General features: G+C 46.2%; 1 protein-coding gene across 1 annotated transcript in view; it reads right to left on the bottom strand.

Moving 5' to 3' along the window:
- The window catches only part of C5AR2 (complement component 5a receptor 2), a 9,067-nt gene extending 5,326 nt beyond the window's left edge, over positions 1 to 3,741 (bottom strand). The window contains exon 1 of the mRNA XM_003799552.3: positions 3,576 to 3,741. The gene's annotated coding sequence lies outside the window, so the exon portion shown is untranslated. The remainder of the gene's footprint in view (positions 1 to 3,575) is intronic.
- Positions 3,742 to 8,626: the final 4,885 nt, after the last annotated feature.

The following is an 8,626-nucleotide window of genomic DNA, read 5'->3' as shown; positions in this document are numbered from 1 at the left end:
AAAAAAAAAAAAAAAAGAGATCCTCTCACCTTGGCCTTCCAAAATTCTGGGATTATAAGCATGAGCTACCAAGCCTGTCAATACTATATTATAAAATAGGGTTTGTGTTACATGACTTTGCTCAACTATAGGTTAGTATGATTATTTTCAGTACATTTGAGGTAGGCTAGGCTAAGCTATAATGTTCAGTAGGTCAGGTGTACTAAATGACTAAATGCATTTTCAATTTATGGCCTGCTAGCACTCTGACAGGTCCAGGCCGGCGGATTGCTTGAGCTCAAGAGTTCGAGATCAGCCTGAGCAAGAGCAAAACCCTGTCTCTACTAAAAATAAAAAAAACTAGCTGGGCACTGTGGCCTGTATCTGTAGTCCTAGCTACTTGGGAGGCTGGAACCTATATTCCCAGATACTAGGGAGGCTGAGGCAAGAGGATTGCTTGAGCCCAGGAGTTTGAGGTTGCTGTAAGCTATGACCCCACAGCACTCTAGCCTGGGACAACAGAGTGAGACTCTGTCTCAAAAAAAAAGTTTCAACTTACAATGGGTTTGTAGAGATGTGACCCCATCATAAGTTGAGAAGCATCTCTGCTTATATATCTATGTATTAAACATAATCACTATTCTCATTACTTTATAATAATTAAAATGATAGATGGAGCTGGGCACAGTGGCTCATGTCTGTGATCCTAGCATTTTGGAAGGCCAAGGCAAGTGGATTACATGAGCTCAGGGGTTCGACACTAGCCTGAGCAAGAGCAAGACCCTGTCTCTACTAAAAATAGAAAGAGTAGCTGGGCATTGTGATTTGTGCCTATAGTCCCAGCTACTTGGGAGGCTAGGTAAGAAGATCTCTTGGGCAGTGCCGGTAGTTCAGTGAGTAGGATACCAGCAATATACACCAAGGCTGGCAGATTCAAACCCAGCCTGGGCCAGCTAAGAAACAATGACAAGTGCAACAAAAAAATATCTGGGTGTTATGGTGGGTGCCTATAGTGCCAGCTATTTGGAAGGCTGAGACAAGAGAATCACTTAAGCCCAAAAGTTAGAGGTTGCTGTGAGCTGTGATGCCATAGCACTCTACTAAGGGCGACATAATGAGACTGTCTCAAAAAAAAAAAAAAAAGAAGAAGAAGAAGATTTCTTGAGCCCAAGAGTTTCAGGTTGCTGTGAGCTATGATACCATGGTATTCTACCCAGGATGATAGAGTCAGACTCAGTCTCAATAAGTAAATAAATAAATGAGCTAATAAATGAAAAGTTCTTGAAGCAGCTTGGCAAGTGGTACTGCAGTTCCTGTAAGTACTGTGCCTTCTCCTTCACCCTTTTCCCATCTGTTCCAGTCACATCTCTTCTCTGCAATAATGATAAATAAATAAAATAAAATAGTAGATGGCATTTATGGAGCACCTGTTATATACCAGGCATAACACTCATAACAATCATAGGAAGTAACTATTATTATCTGTATTTTTCAGACCATCAAGATTATTATGCCCATTCTGAGAAAATCAGCTCCTCCCTGCTTTGTACTCTACTGTATCTTGTGGCATCTAGAACAGTCTGTAGCACCACAGGGGCTCAATCAGTATTTGGTGAGTGGAAAAGGAAACTGAGGCACAGAGAGGCTGAGAAGTCACTTAGATCTCTCAGTTTTGGTGACTGCAAGCACCCCAGTGTGTACCTCCTGGTACGTGTGTGTTTGTGTATCAGCCAGGGGTGCTAAAACTTTTGCTCTGTGAAACCGTGGAGCAGAAGCTACTGAAGCTAAACTAGGATTCCTCTCCCAGGAATCTGCCTCCCCCCAGAAAAGCACACAAATCCTCACTAAAAGACATGTACCAGAAGGTTCACAGCAGCCCAAGATGGGAAACTATCCAGTCACCGACATCAGAGAGGATGAGCACTTCATGCTATGTTCCCACAGTGGAATAACCTGCACAGTGAGAAAGAGCAAGCCACATGCAAGAACATGGATAGCATAATTGTTTTTTGAGACAGAGTCTCACTCTGTCATCCTGGGTAGAGTGCGGTGGTGTCGTAGCTCACAGCAACCTCAAACTCTTGGACTGGAGAGATCCTCATGCCTCAGGCTCCCAAGTAGCTGGCACTACAGACACAGGTCATAATGCCCAGCTACTATTCTATTTTTAGTAGAGACAAGGTCTTGCTCTCCTTCAGGCTGATCTCAAACTCCTGACCTCAAGTGATCCTCCTGCCTTGGCCTCACCCAGTGCTGGGATTATACAGGCATGAGCCATGGTGTCCAGCCAGATGGTATAATTTTGACTCAAATTGAGGATTGAAATCCTCCAAAGCAATTCATGTGACCAAAACATTTGTACCCCCGTAATATTCTGGAACAAAAGGGATGGATTTCATGATATAATGTTGATTTCATTCATATGAAGTTCAAAAATAAGAAAAGGTCTTTATGGTGTTAGAAGCCAGGATTTATTACCCTTGGTGGGGGTGGGGAGTGATTGGGAAGGTCTCCAGAAGCTTCTGGGGATAGGCTTATGCTGGTGCTTGGCCCGTGTGCTGGTTCTGTGGGTGTGATCATCTTATGAAGATTGTTCGAACAGCCCGGTCATGACTTGTGTACTTTTCTGTATATATGTTATACATCAAAATAAATTAAGAAATGGAATTGTTAGGCCAAGTACAGTGGATCATGCTTATAATCCCAGCAATCTGGGAGGCCAAGGCCTGAGGATTGCTTGAGCTCAGGGGCTTGAGACCAGCCTGAGCAAGAGTGAGATATCATCTCTACTAAAAATAGAAAAAACAGGCAGGCATTGTGAACGGTGCCTATAGTCCCAGCTACTCGGGATACTCAGGAAGCTGAGATAAGAGGATCTCTTGAGCCCAAGAGTTTGAGGTTGCTGTAAGCTATGACACCACCATTCTAGCCTGGGTGACAGAGTGAGACTGTGTCTAAAAAAAAAAAAAAATTAAAGAAAGAAGGAAAGAAGGAAGAGAGGAAGAGAAAGAACGAAAAAAGAAGGAAAGAAAGAAAAAAAGAAAAGAGAGAAGCTCTGAATTGAAGGGCTTGTTCACTGGGCATAGTACAGTCTGGTGGATTTTCCAGAAGCTATAGGAATCCCTGGCATTTTGAGAGAGGCTGTTTCCTGTACATCTCTGTACAGGATCACAGATCACTAAAGCCTCAAAGTCCTGGGCTCAGCAATCCTCCCACCTTAGCCTCCCAAAGTGTCAGGGGTAGGGCAGCACCTGTGGCTCAAAGGAGTAGAGCACCAGCCCCATATACCAGAGGTGGTAGGTTCAAACCCAGCCCCGGCCCAAAACTGAAAAAAAAAAAAAAAGTGTCAGGGTTACAGGCATGAGCCACTGCACCTGACCTGTTTGGATCCTTTAACAGAAACTCTGATATTGGGCTGCTCAAGCTAATTCTGAGACTCTGGAATTCTAATGTAGATTCCAGTGTGGTGGTAATAAAATTCCACTTCCCAAATTCTAGTTCTGACTTCTAGATTGTGAAAGTAATGATTCTAAGAGGCCAAGATCATGAAATCCTTTCCATTTCCTCCTTCCCTCCGTCATTCTCTCCATCCTTACCGTCTCTTCCAAAAAGATTCCCAATTTGGCCAAACACCACTCAGGATCACAGTCCCAGCTCCCGGCTGGGACCCAGGAGGTCTAGGGTTTTCTCCCCGCTGTATCTGCCAGCTGGTGGAGTCCTGGAAACCACCCTGTTTTTCAGAAATTCTATTGGACACTTCTGGGCACTGCCACCTCACGGGCTTTAGTGAATGAAACTTCATGAGCAGGAAAAAACAGGAATGACCTTTTCCCACCCCCAGGGTGTGTTTGTCCTGGCTTCTTCCCATGACTCACATAGCCCAAAATTATGGGGTAGCTGGTGAGGTTAGAGAGGGCTCCAGTGGCTGGAAAGCTGACCCTGTGTCCCCAACCCTAGTTTCAAAGTCCCAGCTTTCTGGAAGTCAGACCTGGATGTAGTTTGTCCTTCAAGGTCTTAGAGGTCCTGGCCTGGATTAGGTCTCCCCACAGAGCACCAACTGTCCACCACCAGGCTACCCTTTGGCCATCTGCAGAGCCACAAAGGACATGTAAGATATTCCTCCCCCCTCATGTGCCCCAAAGAAGACAGCTCAGGCACACGTGGTCCCCACTGGCAGCTGAGTGCAGGGCCTGAGGCCTCAATAGTAGACAAAACACCAACACGTCCCATCCCCACTCTGGGCCTCAACTTTCCATCTATAAAATGGAAGGCTGTTAGCCCATAGTTATTCTCAATCTGCTCTCTCAGTACAGCATGGTGGCTAAGAACAAGGACTCAAGGGCCAGAATGACAAGATTTGTATTCCAGATCCACCTTTGTTGACCCCTCTGAGCCTCAACTTTCCTCATCTGTGAAATGGAAAGTTGCAACGTGCATTGAGCAGACTGAAAACACTAATAAGAGCACTTAGCACGTAGGATAGGCTGTGTGCGTGTTTGCAAAGTTAACAGCAACAAAGGATATAATATAAATTCTTAAAATACACACCCACACAATGCAGCCTTGGCAAGAGGAAGTGGCTCCCACTCCAGATCTGAACCTCTCTATTCAGCAGTTCTCGGAGTTTCTGCTTCTCCTGGTGCACGCTTAGGGATTGAGGGGATATGTTTGTACATCTCTCTTGTTGTTTTAGAGAATAAATTCATGTTGTTAGAGGAAGTAGTATATGAGGCAAGAGGCCAGGACTTGCTATCTGACTAGAGGCATCTCCCGTGTCCTCTCTGGGTGACCCTGTCCTGGCTCAGCTTCACCCTGGACCTAGGGGGGGAGGTAGAGACAACATCTCCTCGTCCCCTCCCACCGCTGTCTGTCTTGGGAGACCTCCTCATCTCCCACATCCTGCCAGCCCCAGGCCCCTGTGGGAACCCGCCCTGGCAAAAAAGACTGTCATAGAAGAAACCTAGAGAGGGAGGCTGCCTGAACTGTCTCTGGCCTGAGCGTCTGTTTCTCAGATGACTTGATCTTAATAAACTCTAGCCACCAAGTTTTTGGGCATAAGTTTCTCAGATTCTGGGAGGCAAATGTTTCTGGTGCTCCTGGAGCAGAGGCTCTCACCTAGGGGTCTGGGGTTTGTGGTGGGCCAAGGACAGGGTTTCTACAGGCCTCAGAAGGCAGGAGAGAGGGCAGTTTGTGTGCATGCAGCGAGGGGAGGAGGGGACAGTTTCTCTCTCAGCCACCACTACCACCACCACCACCACCAGCACCCACCCGTGAAATGCTGAGTACCAGTCCCTCAACTCACTGGCTATTTTTAGTTCTTTGCATGAGAACCTCCTAGGTTATTAAGTCTACCCCTATAAAACTGCCATTTTTGTAGATCAAAAAAGGTTGAAATTCAGCAAATCCATAAGAAGTGAGAATGCAGTTCAGTGGTTACCAGAGGTGAAGGGGGTAGAAAGTAGGGAATGACTGATCCATGGGTACAGAATTTCCTTTTGGAGTGGTGAGAAAGTTCTGGAACTGAATAACAGTAACAGTTGCACAACATTGTGAAGGTGGAAAATGCTACTGATGGGAAATTTTATGTTGGGTGCATTTTACCACAATTTTCTTTTTTTCTTTTCCATTTTTTTTAACTTGCTTATTTATTTATTTATTTAGTTACAGGTTGGCCAGGGCCGGGTTCAAACCCTCACTCTCAGTATATGGGACCAGCGCCCTACTCACTGAGCCACAGGCGCCGTCCTTACCACAATTTTCAAGAGCAATAAGTAAATAATTAGACGCCCTCACCTCACCTTTGGCCATTTCATAGAGTTCAACCTAATGAAATTATAGGAACCTGACAGGATGAGTGTCTAAGATGGGGGAGCCGAAGTTTTTCTTTCTCTTTTGAATAGTATAATATAAAATGATGTATATTATGTGATATATGATGCATGGAAAAGGATGTCTTAACATATGTGCAAGTCACAAAGCACAACCATAAAGGAAGCACCAGTGAAACCACCATCATTCTTAGACTCTTTGATTATCTAGACCAAGGAACAGTAAACAATTGCTGTCAAGGCCCAGACAGTAAATATTTTCATTTTTGCCAGTTAAGAGGTCACTTGAGGTCTGTAACAATGACTCAGCTCTGTCCCCACAGCACAAAAGCCTCCATAGAGGAATGTGCATGGCTTTGTTCCAATAAAACTTTATTTACAAAAACAAGCAACATGCCAGAGTTTGCTGACCCCGATCGAAATCAGACTCTGAAGACTGAAGTATTAGAATCACAGATTCTTAGAATGTTGGAGTCACAGACTATTGGACCCAAGGGAGCCTACAGTGTGAGTTACAGACTATTTGAATCATATGATTCTAGAATGTTCCAACTTTCCAAGCATAGAGCTCCAGTAATTAAATGTTAGAATTTTGCAGACACTCTGGAACATTCGTCAAGGAAGTCTAGCCCTAAGCAGTTTGACACTCATGGCCACTGGCTACATGAGGCTACTAAGTATTTAAAATATGTCAGAATATTTGTGACAGGTAAGAAGTACTGTGAATATAAAATTCACACCAGAGGGCAGCGCCTGTGGCTCAGTGAGTAGGGCACCAGCCCCATACACCGAGGGTGGCAGGTTCAAACCCAACCCCAGCCAAACTGCAACAAAATAATAGCCAGGCATTGTGGTGGGCACTTGTAGTCCCAGCTACTCAGGAGGCTGAGGTAAGAGAATCGCCTAAGCCCAAGAGCTAGAGGTTGCTGTGAGATGTGATGCCACAGCACTTCACCAAGGGCGACAAAGTGAGACTCTGTCTCTGAAAAAAATAAAATAAAATGAATATTAAATCCCTCAAGACTTTTTAAATATTGATCACATATTAAAATGATACACTCTTAAATATATTGGGTTAAATAAAATACGTTACTATAATTAATTTTACCTGATTTCTTTCATTTTTTTTTTTTTTGAGACGGAGCCTCAAGCTATTCCCCTGGATAGAGTACCGTGGCATCACAGCTCACAGCAACCTCCAACTCCTGGGCTCAAGTGAGTCTCCTGCCTCTGCCTCCCAAGTAGCTGGGACCACAGGCGCCTGCCACAATGCCTACCTATTTTTTGGTTGCAGCCATCATTGTTGTTTGGTGGCCCGGGGCTGGATTCAAACCTGCCACCTTATGTGTATGTGGCTGGTGCCTTAGCCACTTGAGCCCTAGGCACCGAGCCACCTGATTTCTTTCTTTGTGCTTATCTTTTGCTTGCCTGCTGGAAAATATAAAATCACATAGGAGACTCACACTCTTTCTCCAGGTGCTCATCTAGAGTGGTACACTCCTGGCTCTAAGAGGGGTGAGGCTCAGGAAGGTTACATGGCACAGATACAGAAAAGGAAAGCTAAGGGCTGCATGGCGGCAGCGGGACACAGCCCACTCAGCCAAGCCCATGTCCCACTTCCCTTCTGCTCCACTTCCCCTTTGTCACTTGTTGACCCAGCAGATTCTCCAGGCCACAGATTAGGCAATCTTCTACCCTTCATTCAGCCCACTTCCCTCCTGGGCAGGGCTGGTCAACACCAGGTGGAGGCTGCCTCAGGAAGGCCACCTGGATCCTACTCATTGGCCTCTAAGGGTTTCTAAAAGACCATTATGGGGCCCAGCTCTTAGAACAATATCTCTTTCCTGAATCAGGGTGGGGAAAAATACATCCTGCCTACAACCCACTCCCCAAACCAGGAAAGCTAGAAGATGATCAGGAACAGAGATGGAGGTGGGGGTTGGGGAGGCAGAGGAGGAAGTCAGGGAGGACTTCCTAGAGGAGGCGGAACCCTGAAGGAAGATAAATGGGTGTAGTCATGGTCTGTGAAAACAGACTTGGCAGCCAGGAGATCAGGGAGGAGGCAAGGGAGGGACCCTAGTGGGACAGGAGGGAGGGTTTGGACCACAAAGGGCATGGGGTAGGAAGGAAGTGGTATCTGGGATGAGTCCAAGAAGCAGGTCTGGGTGACCGGGACAGTGGGTTGTCCCTGGGATAGGGGCAAGGAGAGGAAGAGGTTTGGGAGAGAATGCTAAGGTCAGTTCGAGTGTGGTGAGTGTGTGGGGAGGCCAGGTGTGAACAAAGATGTCAAAGTGATGAGCATGAAGCGAGTTGGAGAGTTCTGGAAAGCCAACATTGATGTGAAAGAAGCTCTGCAAAGGGGGCAGAATGGAGCTGAGAGGCAGAGGAAACCAGCTGTGGCAGCCAGGGAGGAGCCCTGTGCAGGCAGGAGGGGGCCAGTAGGCAGGATGTTGGCTGGAGAGGAGGAGCAAGGGTCTTCGGGTATGGAGGTGCCTACCAGGAACCTGCCCCCTACGACCTGAAGGTACTAAGGTTCAGGTCCTTGATGCCAGAGGGTCTGACCAGTGAATGCGAAGTCTCAGACCAAGTCCTGTCTCAGGTGCCAACATGTACTCTCAAGTGGACATATATGTCTTATAGCCTCTTCTGGAGTATGGCACCTGCCCTTCTAGGTGATCAGAGTTTGGTTGTTTTAAAAAAAAAAAAAAGAAAATGATGGGGGCTCAGCACCTGTAGCGCTGTAGCTCAAGCGACTAAGGCTCCAGCCACATAAACCAGAGCTGGCCGGTTTGAATCCAGCCTGGGCGTGCCAAACACAA

Source organism: Otolemur garnettii, unplaced genomic scaffold, assembly GCF_000181295.1.
Source record: "Otolemur garnettii isolate 467f Iridium unplaced genomic scaffold, OtoGar3 scaffold00152, whole genome shotgun sequence".
Classification (NCBI taxonomy): domain Eukaryota; kingdom Metazoa; phylum Chordata; class Mammalia; order Primates; family Galagidae; genus Otolemur; species Otolemur garnettii.
The sequence above is the reverse complement of the archived record's forward strand: the minus strand, read 5'-3'. Positions and strand labels throughout refer to the sequence as shown.